Here is a 16,923-nt window from a genome sequence, read left to right on the forward strand (position 1 = left end):
TGCTCAAACTTCCAAATGCAAAAATCTGTTCTAGACATACAAGAGCAAGCTGGGGAAGTCTTCACATGCTTGGGATAGGCATCCCCTTAACTCTCTGACAGGTTTCAGACCTGGGAACTCTCATAAGTCTTATGTTTTTGGTAAAGGTGTTTACAAATTACATTTAAGTTCTGATTGGAGATCAAGATTATCTAAAGTTATGATGAAAGGAAACTATTGATCAAAGCTACATCATTAGCAAGTATTTATTATTTATTTGCCACATTTAGGAAGACATATGCAATTAATAGTTGTTTACCAAATTGGGGAACACATACACATACCTCATTGCCAAACTATATGATCCAAGTGTTTATCTTATTATTGAAAGACAGCTTATATAACAACTGCTTAGCCACAAAATTGAGACTTAAAACAAAACAGAGTTGTTCACCTAACTACACATGTTTTATTAACATATTCCCACTACAAAGTGTAGAAGTTACCTTGAGCTATTAAATAAAACTTGGCAACATCCAAGAATATGCTTTAAGTGATGAGTCAACTTCTATTACATTTCAATTGATTTGTATAGACAAAGAAAAAAGCATCATAAAAACAGAGTTATTCAGTGTGGGGTTTTCTTTATTCACTGTAAAGTAACTCCCATCTCCAGCTGTTCTCACAAAATAATCAAAAATAATCACCAAGGCAATGAATCATTAGTCAATAACACAAGGAGGACTAGTACCTCTAGTGTGAGGGCTTGTTAAGCCCTTGTCAGGGGTGCTCATTCACCTTGGGTATCCACCTACCACGCAAATCTCTCCTATGGCTCCAAGAAGCTGTTGTATGCACAGCAGCGATACTCCAATAAAACCATCTTGACAGACAGGTTAAAACAGGTTGAGGGTAACCAACAGGTCTGGAACTCATCAGAAAGTAAAGAGAATGTCTGTCTCAAGCATGTGAAGATATCTCCTGGCTGAATGGATGGATAAGAACATTTTTTTCCAATGGCCACGAAGGTGGTTGAAGCATATGCCTGTGGAGCACCTGGTCAGACATTAAAGATACCAAAGTCATTCACTGATCCTAGGCCATTGCTAGCCATCTTGCCATTTATCTTTCCACTAGACTTCAATGACCCTGGAAGAGAGAGTGAGGCTGATGACTTTGTGCAACTCTTTGAAAACAAAGGACCAACAACATTTCTTCTTAGTGTATTTGGAAAAGGGGTGTGGGGTAGCAGTTTTGATCAAAGTAGGTGTCCTTCCAAATTAAGACAATTTGCTGGTTCTGAATTCTTTCCCCTCAAAATACTGTTAGCTTCTTTGTATCATGGGAATATCTCATAGGACCTCCAGAATCTGCTGCAGCATAGCTCCACTGAGGTTGTGATTATGGTCCTATAGAAGACAAGACGATATAGCAAGGAAACGGTGAACCTTCCCAACATAGTTGGATTAGGCTGGTCCCTACCACAACTTACTATTCTGCGCAAAGCATCATTTCGCATGAGCAAAATTATAACACCAAGACCCACTAGACCATTCCAACAAGATGCCATATTTTTCTTACATGTTCAGAAAAAGTGAACATTTCACTACTTTTTTTTTTTGTCTAATGACTGGCACTGTAGTGCACCACTTCTTTAACTTAAGAAATTGTTTAATCAGTTACTTGTCAGCCCAAGACATCAGAGTAGCAATTCTCTTTGTTGAGAGAAAGAGTTAAAAAAACACTTCCCAACCCAAATATATTCCAATTCCTTTTAAGTACGTAAATACATATATACTCATCTTTTAATCCCTTCACAATCATAGAATCATATTCGTAATATTTTTCATTCTGTGTTCATTTGAACATTATCTAATTAAACTAATAACCTAAAAGAGAGAAGAAAAACCAAAACAAGAAGTCAGATAACTTTTTTGAAACACAAGGCAAGTGGAGGAAGAAAGTAAATATCGAGAAACAAATAGAACATTTTATTTAATTTTTAAATACTTTTTGTGAAATTTTTATTTTAGTATGTATAAATGTAAGCACGAATAGAGATTAAGGAATAAATAATTGAATTTTGAGGTAGAAAGAGGAAGAATACTATAAGTTTAGAGTTGGAATGGACTTTAGATGTCATATAACAATGTTATAGGTTATTTAATACAGTGATGTCAAACCCTATTTGATAGAATGTATTCTTCTATGGGAATGGGAAGTATTTATATGCCATCTAATCTGATCCCTTCATGTTTTTGAAGAGGAAATTGAGCCTCTGGGATGCTAAATGACTTGTCGAAGGTATCACAGGTTATCAAATTCTCAAGGATAAGCATGAAGGAATTTAATATTAATGAGATAACGTGCACTTACACAAAAAATATAGATTATAAGTTTGATACATAATTTTACAAGATCATAAATTTATAATTAGAAGGAACATTAGAAATTATTTGGTCAACCCTTCTTCATTTTACAGATGAAGAAACTGATACCCAGAAAAGTGACTTTTGCCTAAACTCACATAAATAGTAAAAGATAGGGGCTAGGATATGAACTATTTGTAATCCTCTGACTGGAAATCTAGCACTCTTTATAGCTGGAAAAAGTTTTACATCCAAAATCAATTTAACCATCTCCTTGAATTCAGATACTATAGAGTCTACAGAGAATTACTTTTGCACAACTTTCTTGAGGCATGAGTACAAAAGAGTTCATTTTTACAGTGTACAGTAATTCTAAATATGCAGATTTAATTTGCTTGTTCTTTGATATATGGTTTCATTAATATTGGGACATTTTATTCATACATGTTTACTTACTCTTGATTAGAGTTGCATGTCCTGCAGCAATATCATCCCTAGAGATTGTCACTCAGTAAATTTTGCATTTGGTTTTACTTAAGAAATAATTCCATGGGCTTTTCTTTCTTTCATTAGTCTCTTTTTTTATAAAATAATCTTTTTCTAGACATTCTTTACGTTCTGGCTAATCATTGTGCAAAATAACATAACCAAGCAGCTTGTGATACAACAAAATGATTTTGTTATTAAACAGGTCTGGAAATTTTGTCTTTACATGTGTGGAAAGTAAGACAGTTATGATATGGATGTGTGGGGAAAATCTGCTGATTAAGAAAACCTGTTAATCTTTGTTCTTGATTACCCAATCGTCTATGTCAGGTAATTATTTAAGCTAATAAATTACTATTACCATCTTGCTATCCCCTCCGTTAAAAAAAAAATACTCATTAGTTCCCGATGGTCAAGTCAATAAAGTCCAAACTCCTCTGCCTGAGCATTCAAGGTCCTCCACAATTTGATGCTCCTGCACATGCTTTTTCATTCACCCTTGCGTCTCTCTCACTATATCTATCTGTATTCTCTATATTTCAGAAAGTAAGAATATTTAACCTCTCTGCTTTTACACCTTTGTTTATATCGTTTCCTCCACAGGGAATAGAATTCCTACCCTAGGGCAGCTAGGTGGTGCAGTGGATAAAGCACCAGCCCTGGAATCAGGAGGACCTGAGTTCAAATTTGGTCTCGGACCAGATACTTGACACTTACTAGATGTGTGACCCTGGGCAAGTCACTTAACCCCAAGTGCCTTGCCAAAAAGAAAAAAAAGAATTCCTATCCAGCTCCCATTATTATTTCATTCCTATCTAATATTAAGCGTCTACCTTTAAATACATTGTCTCCATATACCTTTCCATGATGCCTCAGTTAGATATAATCTCTCTCTCCTCTTCATTCCTATAAAATTTTATACCTCTCTTATGGCACATTTACATTCCAGTTTGTATTAAAGGTGGATTTTAAATAGGTCTTATGCCCCTTATTTGGCAAAAAAAAAAAAAAAAATTTTAAAAAAGGAAGCTGGACAGAAACAATTTGTGTGCTCATTCCCTCACAGAATATGCAGTTCTTTGTTGTTGACATTCAGTCATTCAGTCATTTCTGACTCCTTGTGATACTGTAGACCATAGAACACCAGGCCCTTCTGTCCTCCACTATTTCCTGAAGTTTGTCCAAGCTCATATTCACTGCTTCTATGACTCTATCCATTTCATCCTCTGCCCTCCCCTTCTCCTTTTGCCTTCAATCTTTCCCAGAATCAGAGTCTTTTCCAATGAGTTCTGTCTTCTTACATAGTTAGGGTCAATGAATATTTATTAAATTATTATGTTTAGTAATTAATTTTCAAATCTCTTTTTATGTACACACAGCTTAAAGCTATGTTATATTGGCACCCAGTGGCAGGAGGTATGCAGGATTATTCTTTAATCCACAGCCTCAAGGGACAAAGCAGAATTTTCTAGTGTATGCAGGTATGGGAATGGGAAGTGGCAAGAGGAGAGAGGGAGAAGAAGTATCTCTCAATATTTGGTGGTAGCCGAAAGGCATCAGGTCATGTTAAGTATACTTGATATTTATTCATATTGCTGCCAGAAAAAAATTGGCTTGAATAATAAGAACCTGAGGTATTTTCTGAAGCACTTTTGTTACATCTTCTATTGTTATCCCATAATTTCCCTTCTCAATGTCTTTCCTCATCCAATTTCCTATACCTGGAAGTTTTGTCTCAAATCACTTTATCTTTGACTGATAGAATCCTTCCCATCTCAAAACCTTAAGCAAGCATCTCTTCCTTTTTGAAAGCTTTATTTATGTCAATAACATATTCTTTAATTTTGTGAAATGTCTAATGCCTCCTGTCCATGTGGAAGAATAAAATGGTACATTTTAGCTGCTAAGAATAAATAATCAATTTGCCACAGCCACAAAGAAATTTTCTGACAAACCTAATGCTAATGCCAATGACCAATCTGAATTTCACATGCCAGAATAAGTGAAATTGTTTGCATTAATATCAATCCACTTTGTTCTGTTGTATGTTAAATGGCTTCTCAAATCATAGGACCAGACTTTAGAGCTGATTTTAGACCTGAGAAGTTATCTAGTTCAACCACCTCATTTTACACATGAGACAACTGAGAACCAAAGAGATTAAGTGAGTTGTTCAAATGTCAAAGAAAAGATTCAAATCCAGGTTCTCTGACTACAAATCTGATGCTCATTATGCTATATCACTCTGCCTCAAATATGCTCAATGCTTATACACTGTCAATAAATTTCTTAATTTGTTTAGATTGAAAAATTAGTTTAATAATAGACTGTTAGAGTTGGAATCTTAGACATCATCTAGCCCAACCTCATCTTTTGACAAATGAGGACCATGAAACCCTAGATAAGAGAAATGATTGGTACAACAGAGGCTACCATATGCAAGGCACTGGCCTAGGTACTATGTAGGATGAAGTACAAATAGATCAAGTAAATATTATACCACATTGAGTTATTGGTAGAATTAGAATTATACCCAGATGACTTGATTTGCATTTTGCTGTTTTTTAATCATATTGATGAAATGTGCATAAATAAGAAATAATTTTTGAAGTATGACAGTTGTTTGAAAGCTTTTTTTTAAAAAAATGATTCTTATAACCAGTCCATCTCCTCAAAGTAAAAATATCTCCCATTATTTTGCTAGAGTAATGGCCAGTTATACTCCAAATACCTAGATATAACTCTTTAAGATTAGCCAAATACTTTTTAAAATATCATCTCATTTTATCCACAGAATAAGTGTTAAAGGCTTCATAGAGGTCAAGAAAGATGAAGATTGAGGAAAAAAATCCATTTGATTTGGCAATTAAGAGGTCATTGGTAAGAGAAGTTTCAGTTGAATGGTAAGATCAGAAGCCAGATTGTAGGAAATTAAGAAGACAGTAATAGGAAAGGAGATGCAGTGATTGTTGATAGCCTGCTCAAAAAGTTTAGCCACAAAAAGGTCATAATATATAGGACTATAGCTAATAGAAATGGATGGATGAAGTGAGGGGTTTTTGAGGATGGAACTGACTTAGGTACTTTTATAGGTAGAAGGGAAGCTGACAATAGATGGGGAAAGATTGAAGATAAGTGAGAGAGTAGGGAGGACAGGGGAGGCATTTTTTTAATATGATTGAATGCAGTGAGATCACTTGGGCATGTAGAGAGTTTGCCTTGGCAAAAAGAAGGCCTATCTCTTTTCATGAGACAGGATGAAGAAGAGAGTGGCAGAAGATGTTTAAATGATGTGAGGTACAAAAGAGGAGAAGAGAAGAAACTTTCAGTGATCTATCTTTTTTTTTTTCCACCGAAACATGAGGTAAAGTTCTTGAGAAGGTAAAGACAAGTGGGAACTTTGGGAGGTTTGAGGAATGGTGGAAATATTTGGAAGCCATTGTGATGAGTGAGATAGGGAGTTAATTAAGGAGGTAGAAAAGGATTAAAGGATTGCCTTGGCACAGCAGGGACCCAACTGTGATTTCATAACAAATTTGTAGCAGATCTAGGTAGCATAATTTCACAATTTTCTCCATCTTCATTCCAGAGCTTATGAGTCTTTCTGCTAAGGCAGAAGATTATTGGAATTATCCAGGTTAAGGCTTTTTAGGGCAGTATCAGTCATAGGATAAGAGAGTAAGAAACTTAAGAGAAGAGAACAATGTAGAGTTGAACTCATTTGCCAAGGGGTTCAAAATGGGGAATGGACTTGGAAAGAACTTTGAGTTGGAGGGATTGGAGCTCATGACAAGGACAAAGAACTGGATTTGGGTTGCAAGGCAGAGGAAGAGATGGAATGACAACAGATTGTGATCAGATAAGGGATTTCAGAGTTCATGAATGTGGAACTCATGAATTTGTGGATGAAGGCAAGTTCAGGATATAACCATTTTGGTGTGTAGCTAATGTGGGATAGAGGTTATGGGAAATGAGTGGTTTGAGGAACTAGTAGGTTAGACCGCTTAAGGAAGTATTGATACATATGCTGAAGTCCCCTGGTATGAAAACAGGAATTAGGGATGAGAGAGCAACAGTGAGCTAGGAACTGAACTCATTGAGGAAGTAGGGGTTAAGTCTTGGAGATCAGTAGACAACAACTACAAAAATTTGGATTGGGTGATAAATAGAAATTGAACGAACCTCAAAGGAGGACAGGTTACTGAGTGATGGTATTAAAGGGAGAATAAGGAACATCCCAACTCCCCAACTTGGACCTTTGACTTGGGGAATGAGGAAAAGTACAGCCAGTGCTGGAAAGGGTGGCCAAAGGGTCTGTGCTATTAAGAAGGAGTCAGATCTTAGTGAAAGGCTGAAGACAAAAGAAGTGGGAAAGGAGGGGGAAAGATTAAAGGAAATGTGCTACCTGTGAAGCAGCCATTCCAGAGAACACTGTGGAAGGAGGAGTTACTTGTTTTAGAGTGAAACATTGTAGGGAAGGTGGTTTAAAGGATATGGAAATAAAGAAGCAGGCAGTGGGGAATAAAGAACAGTGTATAGATGACAACTGGGGGTTCAGAATCACTAGAATTGGAAAGGTATGTTCAAATGGGAATTTTTTTTAATAAATGAGGAATGAGTTCTGATAATTTATCAATATTTCAAGAGGGTTAGCCTCAAGGAAAAGTTCTCTCAGAGACTTACGTGTCTCAGTTAACGGGACCAGTGCATGAAGACAATGGAATGACATTTTTCTTGCCCTGCAGGTGGTCCAGGTCAGGTGGAAAGACTGGCCTACTCTCTCCTGTTGTTATTTCTCAATCCCCTGCAGCCGGAAAGTGTCCCCTGCAAACAAGAGGAGAATAGGTGAGAAGACTTGTGCAAGATGGAATGGCATCTCATAATTCTCTTCAGGTAGGAAAGGTTACCTGAAAGCTGGAAACACAACCTGCTGCAGGAAGGGTAATCTTTATATAAGAAGAGACCAGACAAGGAAGCTGGTTTCATTTTGAGTTTTGGTGTTTCCTTTCACATTTCCTTTAATCTTTCCCCCTCCTTTCCCACTTCTTTTGTCTTCAGCCTTTCACTAAGATCTGACTCCTTCTTAATAGCACAGACCCTTTGGCCACCCTTTCCAGCACTGGCTGTACTTTTCCTCATTCCCCAAGTCAAAGGTCCAAGTTGGGGAGTTGGGATGTTCCTTATTCTCCCTTTAATACCATCACTCAGTAACCTGAGTTTGAGTTTGGTGTTTCTTGTGTGATGCATCTACTAACCCTAGACTGACTTAGAACATTTAAACCTGATTGGTTTAAAATTATGGCTCAGTTGAGACTGACTTGAGCTGATTATCTCACCTTTAATTCTTTGTTGGTTGAGTGATAGATTTCATGCCACACATTTTTGTTATGTTTTAAATTCTCTGGTTTTTAAGGATGGATATTACTCCAAGGAAACAAGCAAAAGTCACAGCTTTTAAATTCTAGATTTCAGTGACTTTTAGAGATAATTGTAATGATTTTTGTTTTGGGAAAGTCAGTTACTTCAAGGAACAAAGCAAAAAGGAGAGAATGGTCAAAAACAAGTGAATTAATAAACAAAAAACCACACCAAGAACTAATAAGCTATTGCTCTGCCAAATTATTCTTCAGGAAGAAAGCAAAGTCCTTCAGAAGGACCTGGTATGTGGAAGGGAATTATTGATTCTTTTAGATGGGCATATAGGACTTCTTGAGGTTGGAAGAACAATGAGAATAGTTTGTTGTGTATTTTTTTCTAAGGCTATGAACCACTGTTATGACAAAAAAAAAATAACACTTGTCATGGGCAAGAAAATACAAAGATTGGAATAATGAGAATTGAAAAAAAAGTTTTGTTTTTTTTAACTGATGAAACTACTTTTAAAAAAATTCTAGGGGCACATAGATGGCACAGTGGATAGATTACTGGCCCTGGAGTCAGGAGGACCTGAGTTCATATCTAGCCTCAGACACTTGACACTTACTGGCTGTGTGACCCTAGGCAAGTCACTTATCCCCATTGCCTAGCCAAAAAAAAAAATTCTAAGCTATATTAAAAGAAATCTAGGTGAGCCTGTAAAGTATCAGTATCTCAACCCACAAAACATTTCCCCACTGTAGAAATAATGAATTCTGTAAAAAAAAATTTGATAAATAAAGGAACAGAATTATTCCAGAAGTATAGAAATTCCAAAACAGAAACAGAATGCTATAACATAAATTTGTGCAATGTCACATGTTGCAAAAGATTAAGAAATGTATCTAACAAAGAGAGACAAACATGCTAAAATGGTCTGATAACTCACCTGATTTAAACCCCTTTGAAAATAAATAGGCTATGGGGGAGCTAGGTGGCACACTAGAGAGAGCTCCAGCCTTGGAGCCAGGAGGACCTGAGATCAAATCCGGCCTCAGACACATGACACTTAGTTTTGTGACCCTGGGCAAGTCACTTAACCCTGATTGCCTCACCAAAAATCAATGATAATAATAATAATAATAAATGGGCTATAATCTAGACTGGACATAAAAATGAATTGTCCATAAAAAGTACACTTAATAGCTAATGTGATTTATGGTACCATGATTAAGATTTCAACAATATGTATTGAAGTTTTGTGAACTCAAATCATATGAAACAAGTAATTTCAGCCTAAGTAGGAGAAATTGCATATTAAAAGTTTTTAAAGATGTAGGAAGTTGTAAGATTCATCATATAATATATTTAATTATTTTTTGTCCTAGTTAATTTTCATAACACTCTATGATTATGATACTGAGAAATATACAAAAAAAAAGATGTTTTTTTTTTAAACTAGGTAACTAAAACCTAAGAGAGATGAGAGGATAGTAGCTACATTTGATGAGCTCAAGGGCCCCAGTCCTAGATCAGGGCTTGTCAAACTTTTTCTACTCACAAACCCTTCACTTCTTAAATTGTGGGTCAAAACCCACAATTTAAAAGATAAACTATATTCCAGAATACTGAAGGGACATGAATGTGATTGCAGAACTGCTGTTGTGATCTTTGAGGAAATGAGGTGAATAGGAGATAAAATGTGGAGTTGAAGATAAGAAAATGTCTCAATTTTTAAAATAGGGAAGTAAGAACATACTTTCAATTATAGGTCAATGAGCTTGATTCAAAGGAAGAAGTGATCACAACTTAACATTATGGGTTCATTAAGAACATGTCATGCCAGTTTAACAATTTCTTCTTTTGGCAGGACTAGTAGACCAGACTAGGAGATCAGGGGAATGTTGTGGTATCAGATAACTATTTTAGTAAGGCATTGTAAGAAATTTTTCATCATGTCCTTATCGGTGAGATGAAGAAATGCAAACCAAGTGATGATTAGATTTGGAAGTGTCTGCCTGACTCTGGGGGGGGAAGTAGGAGAGGAATTACCACAACTGATCCTTGTCACTGGCAGTCTTCCAACAGAACATAGAAGGCTACTTCTCAGGAATATTTTAGAGGGGGTCTATAATTAGATTTAGAGTTGGATTGATGAACTTTGACGTCTCTTCCAAATATGAAATTATATATTTTTATAGCTTTATGAACATTATGATACAATATTAATCCCTTACTTGGATAAAAAAGCCAGAAATCATTAAGACTCAATTCTATTTCTTATCTGGTCCCTCTAAATCCTAGTAAACAATATAGGAACCAATTCTGGTCATTATCCCTTAGATGAAACTAAGTTAATAAGTTAATACACATGTATGAATTTATTAATTATACATATATGTATATGTATTTATGTCTCTACAAGGCACAGAGATAGGGACTAGAGCTATGATTTCACTGGTATAAGGAATTCCCAGGTGAGGAAACTCTTTACACACATAAATACATACATACATACATATAGACATAGACATATTTATATCTATAGACAGGTGTGTGTATGTGTGTAAACTTTAAGATGTGTGTTATACTATGACCCATAGTCCATATTACCTCCTCTTTTAATTAAAAGTTGGTTAGGACAGATTAATTTCATAGAGACATTTTCAAAGCTGGCAAGGATGAATAAATCTCCTTGAATATCTGAGGGGTAAAAAGAAGCAGAGTGGTTGCTGAAGTGGAAGAGGTGATCAAGATTAGTACTATTAAGCTACTATCACACGCTGACACAGCTTTCATTTCTATGCAGAGCAAATAAATACATCTCTTCTTGCAACTGAGATTCAGCTGGGCTTTTATTTGATCACCCTATTGCCTATAATAAACTGTGGCTCATTCAAAACAGATAGAGCTAGTTCCTTTCTGTTTTTAAAGCTGAATTAGGCAACATTTTAAAATTGAGTGAAATCAGTGAGATTGCAGCTAGGATGTCCTGCCTACAATGGCCCATAAAACTGGTGCCAGTTGAGGACTAGGATGAGCACGTGCTAGATGATTTTCATAAAGGAGGACTCCCTTGCCCCACATACCCCTCTCCTCCCTTCACTTTTCATTAAAGCATGCTTCTCTTGCATTTTTTTTCAGAAAATTCATTGCTAGGATTATATCAAGTTTCTCATAAAAGTTTATTTTACACATGTTTTATGATCATGTTGGGAAGAAATAATGAGATGGGAATGCATCACTTCAATGCAAGAGAGATGAGAAACTCGTAGCTTTAGGGCCCAGGACTGATAGATAGTGGATAGTTCATAGTTCACATCCCCCAGTCTCCCTACCACATTGGGATTACATTTTTTTGTGGGGGAGGGAGTACTGATACTTCATCTGTAACTTGATTAATTTTATCATGAAGAAATGCTTTTCCAGGATTACCAAAGTACTGTTTTCTCACTAATTAGTCTCAGTGATTAGGCATCTTATCCTTCCTACTTAATTTTGTTGTGCAATTAATTCATCATATGGTAAAATAACAAAGCCTTTTATTTTTCAGTTTTAGCTATTTTCCACCAAATTGACAGATATGTTTGGAAGTACAAATAGTTCAAATAGAAATCATTGATAAAACATATACTTGTGTATATTAATAAAAAAAAGTCTAAACCAGGTGGAGCAAACTATAAAAATAGAAACACAGAGCTGAAGGACATCAAGCAAGGTCAAAAAGTTACCAGAGCGAATTCTCTGGGGCTAAGCAGAAGTCTAATCTTTCTTTCATGACAGTCTTCAGATATTTGAACACTACCCACCAATTCCTTTAACCTCATGGTTTTGAATCCCCACACTATTCTTGCCTACGCCTACTTGCTTCAACCACCCTCCTGCACACTCCCTTCTCCATGACACACTCCAGTTTATTTCTTTCCCTCTTAAAATGTAGTAGCCAGAATAAATATAGAACCAAGGCATGGTCTGAACAAGGATAATTATCTTCCTTGTTCTAGACAATTCTTTTTGTAACCTAAGATTGTATTAGTTTTCTGAACTGCAATTTAAAACTGCTAACTCATACTGAACTGTCAGATTACAAAAACCCACACTTCTTTTCTATATGAATTGCTATCTAACAATATCCTTCTCCCATCCTCAACTTAGATTGTTGATTTTTTTTTATTTGAATACAGGACTTTGTTTTACATTCATCCCTATTAACCCAGCTATTTTATGAGATTCAGGTCATCATTGGAACCTGTTAATGTAATAATAATAATAACATTTGTATACTGCTTTCAAATTTTTCATATACAATCTCATTTTATCATCACAAAAGGGACTCAGTCCAGGCATCCCTGTACTTTTAAGCAGGACTGTATGGAAATTATGACAGATTGATAATGGTTTCTTTTATACTAGCATTCAGGTAAGAACATGTCATGAAATAATAGAATCATAGAATTTCAGGGCTGCAAAGGGTTTCAGAGGTAATTTAATCTAGATTTTATTTGAATCATGAATCTTCTGCTCATCCAGAGCTTGATGGGGAACTCAATGCCTTAGAGGTAGCTCACTCAATTTTCAAAGAGCTTTAATTGTTAGGGAGTTCTATCTTTCTTTGGGACAAAAATCTGAATACCAGGGCATTCTATCCATCAGGACTAGGTTTATCTCTCTGGGGTCAGGCAGAAGGAAGTCAGATAGGTCCCTCCTAAGTCTTCTCTTGGGTAAATTCCAAAGATATTCAACTGATGTTTATATGGCACAGTTTTAGTTTCTTTCAAAAGCTCTTATTTACCATAACTTAGGACTTTTTGAGGGGGAGGGGATCAGGGAGTTTCCTAGATCACTTTTTAGTCTAGTGAAGCCTATGGACTTTTTCTTAGAATAATGGTTTGTTTGCTTTCATTCACAAGTGAAGGAAATTCTAAATTTCACTTAGAGGTTAGTGAAAAATAAAGATGAATTTTTCCCACATATCCGAGTTCACAGATTTCAGGACTCCAGATTAAGAAGGTTTGTTTTTGCAAGGTCAGTCTATTGTGTTAATACATTTTCTTCTAGGCAATATGTCTAAAATTCATATATCTTTTGAAAATGTGAAGGTGGTGCTTTAAGAATAGCTAGATATGTTCTTTCTGAATGTAACAATTAAGAAAGCTCAAGAATAATATTTGTTGCCTGGATTGGAGGTGCATGCCTGCAATCCCTACAATCTGGAGAGGTTGAGGCTAGTGAATTGCTAAAGTTTGGGAGTTTTGAGCTGCAATAGGGCTGAGTCCAAACAATGTCTGACCCTTATCTTTAATTTCTCTCTGTCTGCTGGCTGCTTCTGTACTGCCTATGAATATGCTCATGTTTTCCCCATTCTCAATAAATCCTCACTTGACCCATCCATCCCTGATAACTATATTCCCATTTCTCACCTACCTCTTAAGGCTAAATTCATTGAGAAAGATCATTTACAGTAGGTCCCTTCACTTGTCTTTTGACTTTCTTAACTTGCTGTGGTACAGCTTCTGATCTCATCATGTAGTCAAAACTGTTCTCTCTAATGTTATAAATGGTCTCTTAATGGCTAAATCTAATTACTTTTTTCTCAGCCTTCATCCTTCTAGACCTCTCTGAAGTCTTTTATACTATCAATCCCTCTCTTCTCCTTAATACTCTCTTCTCTCTAAGTTTTTAGGACCTCTCTTGGTTTTCTTCCTATCTACTTGACCACTTTTTCTCAGACCTTTGCTGGATCTTCATCCAGGTCAAATCTGCTTACCATAGGTGTCCCACAAGGCTCTGTCTTGGGGCATTTTCTCTTCTCATGCTCTACTATTTCACTTAGTTATCTCATCAACTTCCATAGATGAAATTATCATCCTTATTCTAATGAAGCTCTCTGATGACATACAGTCTCACATTTCCAATTGCTTTTTAGATATCTTGAATTGGAAGTCCTGTAGATACCTTAAACTCAATATGTTCGAAACTGAACTTGTTTTTATTGACTCTCAAAACCTACTCCCTTTCAAATTTCCCTATTACTAATGAAAGTACCACCATCCTCCCAGACTGCCAGGATTGCAAACTGGGTGTCATCCTTGAAGTGTCTTGCTTTCCTTCAAATTTTGGTTGCATTGGTTTTGTTTTTGCAAAAACTTCTAAATTTTATGTAATTAAAATTATCCATCTAACTTTATATGATCCTTTCTATCTCTTGTTTGGTTATAAATTTTTCCCTTACCCATAGACCTGATGGATAAAATTTTCTATGCTCCCTTAATTTTCTCAAATCACCATTTATATTTAAATAATATACCCATTTTGACCTTATCTTGGCATATGATATAAAATGTGTTAGTCTTTGCCTATTAGTCTCTGCCAGTCTACTTTCCAGTTTTCCCAACACTTCTTGTCAAATAGTGAGTACTTGCCCCTAAAGCTTGGATCTCAGGGCTTATCAAACATTAGCTTACTTTGATTACTTATTTCTGTACATGGTATACCTAATCTATTCCATCTGTCATTAGACTTTCACCTGTGGCTCCAAAAAACTACAGCATGTGCAGTGACCACACCCTAATAAAACTGTCTTGGTAGATAAGCTAACCCAGGTTGAAGGTCACCAATAGGTTAGGGGATGCCTACTCCAAGCATGTGAAGAGTTCCCCAGGCAGAATAGGCAGATGAGAATAGTTTGTTCCAATGGCCATAAAGGTGGCTAAAGCAGACACGTAGAGCTTGATCAGAAATTGAAGATGCCAAGGTCATCCACTGCATCCTGGGCCATCACCAATCATTTTGATTTTTGTCTTGCCACTGGATTTTAATGACTAGAAAAGAAAGTGTGGGTGTTGACTTTGTGCAACTCTGCTTCACTTCAATTCAGTTCATGTCTGAGTCAAGATGCCATCCAATTGTCATTGGTCCTCTTCAAAAACAAAGAACAAACAACAATAACTTATTATCTTAAGAAAAAACGCCATTTGTTCCTATGCTTTTAAATGTTTGTTTGCTTACTTGTTTGTTTTTTTAAAATAAGAATGGGTATGGTATTTTGTCAAAAACTTTTCTCCACCTATTAATATAATCATATGATTTTTTTGTTAATGATATATTCAATCATGCTTATAGTTTTCCTAATATTGAATTAGTCTTGCATTCCAGGTATTGATCCCAAATGGTCATAGTTTTATTATCTTTGTGAGATATTGCTGTAATCATTTTGCTAATATTTTTGCATCAATATTCATTAGGGAAATTGACTTATAGTATTCTTTCTCTGTTTTTGCTCTCCATGGATTAGGTATCAAAATCATATTTCTATCAGAGAAGGAATTTGGTAGGACTTTACTATTTATTTTTCCAAATAGTTTATATAGGATAGGAATTAATTGTTCTTTATGTTTGGGAGAAATCAATGAAATATCCATCTGATCCTGGGGATTTTCTCTTAGGGAACTCATTAATGGCTTGTTCAATTTTTTTTTTAGATAGGGTTCTTTACTTATATTATATTCTTATTTATTTATATTAATCATATTAGAGAAATATATTTATATTTTATATCATTAACATATAATTTTGTAGAAGATATATTTTAAATAAAACATTCAATATAATATATGCAATAATATATGAAACAAATATTTTATAATATATTGATTACATGTGTTGTATTAATCAAACATATTATTTCTATATATTTCTTCTATTAATCTGGGTCATTCATATTTTTTGTAAATATTCATCCATTTTATTTAGTTTGACAATATTATTGGAATTTGTCACATTTAGGCAAGTTGCTTAATCTCTAAGTGATCTAGTTAACTTTTTAAGACGATAAATTCCATATTGGGTTGCAATGCTCACTGAGAGAAGCAAATTCCTCCACAGAAGTGCTTTATACCAAGGGAATTTTAGATCTGCCCTCCTAAACAAAAGTTGAATTAATCAGTAAATTATTTCTAATTTTCTTAGGATGTTTTTGTTTGTTTTCCACAGGTGAATTTAAATTGTTGTATCATTATCAATTTTCTCCTTGAAATGCTTTAGACATACTCAATTTCTTCTTCTTTCATTTTTTTCTCATGTTATTTTTTTTTGCCAATTTCTTTCTTCCCTTTAATTCCTTGAGAATTAAGCAGCTAATTAATTTCATTATTTATTGAGGAAATTCTAACTTTAAAAAAAAATTGTTTTCCAATATATTTGTCTTTTGTTATTTTTGCCTATTTATTTCAATTGACACTGTATAATTTTTGTCATTATGTTAAAGTTCTTTGTTTTCCTCATTTTCATGAATGATTTAAAATTATTTTTCTTCTGGAATTTTTTTTTTTGCAAGAAAGTTTAGTGAATGTTTTTATCTAAGCCCATCTCCCTTTCATCACCTTAAATAAATAAGAAGTGGTCAAAATAAGCTAAATGACTACAAAAATTGGGTGAGGAAATCCTTGTAAGTAAAATCTCATAGTAAAAAACAACACTAATGTATAGAATCAACAAAATTGGCTCCCCTTGAACAATTAGTATAATAGAGTAAAAAAAGAGTTGGGGAAAATCTCCAAAAGAAAAGATAATACTGCAATAACAAAAACTAGACACCATAAAATGATAACAGATTGACTGAACTAACTTCTAGAGAGTCTCAGAGCTTGAATTTAAAAAAGAAAAAAAAAACCAACTAACTAAATAAATAAATAAGAGAAAAGTAATGCAGGAAATTTAAGCCCTTAAAGAAGCA

The 16,923-nt window shown here is 35.0% G+C and overlaps 1 long non-coding RNA gene across 1 annotated transcript in view; it reads right to left on the minus strand.

Moving 5' to 3' along the window:
• Window positions 1-600: 600 nt before the first annotated feature.
• LOC114035916 overlaps window positions 601-16,923 on the minus strand; it is a 77,735-nt gene continuing 61,412 nt past the window's right edge. Inside the window, exons 2-3 of the long non-coding RNA XR_003568284.1 lie at window positions 7,518-7,658; window positions 601-1,388 (exon numbers count right to left, since the gene is read on the minus strand). This is a non-coding gene — a long non-coding RNA (uncharacterized LOC114035916). The remainder of the gene's footprint in view (window positions 1,389-7,517; window positions 7,659-16,923) is intronic.

This window comes from Vombatus ursinus, unplaced genomic scaffold (genome assembly GCF_900497805.2).
Source record: "Vombatus ursinus unplaced genomic scaffold, bare-nosed wombat genome assembly UNPS02009573.1, whole genome shotgun sequence".
NCBI lineage: Eukaryota > Metazoa > Chordata > Mammalia > Diprotodontia > Vombatidae > Vombatus > Vombatus ursinus.